The sequence below is a fragment of the Egretta garzetta genome, unplaced genomic scaffold (genome assembly GCF_000687185.1).
Source record: "Egretta garzetta isolate BGI_Z169 unplaced genomic scaffold, ASM68718v1 scaffold12, whole genome shotgun sequence".
NCBI lineage: Eukaryota > Metazoa > Chordata > Aves > Pelecaniformes > Ardeidae > Egretta > Egretta garzetta.
The window spans coordinates 1-2257 of record NW_009258795.1 but is presented as its reverse complement, the minus strand read 5'-3'; positions in this window follow the sequence as shown (position 1 = coordinate 2257).

Here is a 2257-nt window from a genome sequence, read left to right as displayed (position 1 = left end):
GGGGATTTAACAGCCGGGCAGAGGCGGTGCTGAGGGCCAGGGTTTGGGGGTGGGATGGCAGGGGTAGGGGAGCGGTTGGGCTGGGGGAGCTTCAAGGGCTTTGCCAACCCAAACGATGCCATGATTCTGTGATTCGAAGCTTTATTTTCATGCTGAGCTCCACCTTGCTCTGCCCCGGCCCTGGCAGCAAGGAGGATGCCCAGGAGAGGTGGGATGGGGCCATGAGGTGACCGCAGCCCTGGGTCAGGAGGCTGTCCCCTCACAGCGGGCTCGCCTCGCCAGGCGCTCTCCCCGCAGTTATGGCGTTTGTCCGTCCCGCTGCATTCAACACGGCCAAAGAGGGACGGCCCTTTTTCCCCGGGGGGCAGCCAAGGGCTGGGCCTGCCATCAGCCGTGGCCCCCCCCGGAGATGTGGGGGCCGTGCCACAGCCGGCAGAACACTGGAGGGGGCTGTGTCACAGGGGGCTCGTGACCCAGCCACCCTGGGCGGGCATGAGACGGGGCTGCGCGGTGAGATGGCCCAGGCTGGCGGCGAGGAGGGGAGGGAGTGAGGGCTGAGGCGGGAGCAGGGAGGGGAGCAGGGGGCTGCGAGGCCAGGGCAGGGAGGCAGGGGTTGCCCATGGTGCGGCAAAAAAGTCTTGGAATCATAGGGTCACAGAATCCTTTAGGTTGGAAAAGACCCTTAAGATCATCGGGTCTTATTGTTAATGACCACTGCTCCTCCTTTGTCTCCAGAGCTGGAGGCCACACAAGGGCGGGACCAGACCATGGCGCTCTCAGCCTCACGGCCAGAGATTCAAAACCTTCTACAAGGACACTAAAACAAAGTTAAGGACTCCAGAGTGTGGCAGAGCCCTGGGCAGGGCTTGCTCATGGTAATGGCGGGTGGCTGCTCCCTTTGGTTGTTGATATTATCCTGTCTTCTTCGGCCGCAGGCCCAGGCAGGGACAGGACCAGGCTGTGATGCGCTCCCATCCTCAGCCCCACAGACAGAGATGCTCTACCTTCTGCAAGGACACTCAAAAAAGGGCTTCATGAATATGGCAGAAGTCTGGGCAGGGGTTGCCTGTGGTGACTGAGAGTTGCTACCCCATTGTTTGTTGATATTATCCTGCTTTTCACAGCCGCAGGCCCAGACAGGGACAGGACCAGACCATGGCTTTCCCATCCTCAGCCCCACAGCCACAGACATTCTCCTTTCTACAAGGATGCTGACAGAAAGTTAAGGATTCAAGTGTGTGGAGAGCCCTGGGCAGGGCTTGCTCAGGGCAATGGTGGATGGCTGCTCCACGGTTTGTGGATATTATCCTGCCTTCTTCAGCCACAGGTCCGGACAGGGACGGGACCAGTCCATGACCCACTCCTGTCCCGTCCCTCCACAGCCAATCTGCCACTTTCTACCAAGCCTGGCGCCTGGGACGAGGAAGGACACGGAGCCCCAGGCTGTACCTGGCTATGGTCCCACCGGCAGCTGGAGGCTCCCCAGAACCGTGGCCACGGGGAGTGTCGTGCCACCCGTCCTCTGTGGTACAGGGCCTTCGTGCAGATCTCGCCATGAGCTCATTTTTTGTCCAGTGCACAACTGGGAGGTTTTGCGCTCTGCCTCTGGGAATTTTCGCCCCAGGCCGACAAAGCAAAACTCTTACTGGATAGATCCCAAATCACCTTCTCGGATGCTCCGAACCTCTGCTGCTGCAACCTCTTTTCAGGTGAAGTAGAAAAAGATACCAGGTCCTATTTACACTGTTCAGAAAACACAACTGGAAAGCTAAGCAGGCACAAAAAGCCATTTTGCTGAAACTCCTCTCTTTAAGCCTTCTGTGACCACGCTGGTACATTCACTAGTGTGACAAAACCGGAGCTTTACGTAGGCATTCCTTACCTAAAGCAACTCTCCGTTTCTGCAGTTTCAGGGGTTTCACTGCTGCCTTCTATTCACACCCATGTACTGCTCAAGTTCTGTTTGTCTCTCACGCGTCATCTATCGGCCTTCTTCACATCGTAAGCATGGTGAGCATTCTTCTGTCAGGCAAACACTCGCCAAATCATTGGGAACTTTGCTTCCATAGGTAATGGTCTTCAAAAATGTAAATCATGGGGTGCTGCAGGAAGAACAGAACATAACTTGACAATAGTGTGTGTTGGAAAATGATGTACCCTCACAGAGTGCACTTGGCTTTGTGGTGACGCCTCTCGGAGGCGTTATTCAGGGGTACACAGAGGAAAGCTGGGGCAGGACAAGGCTATGTTGTGCAGA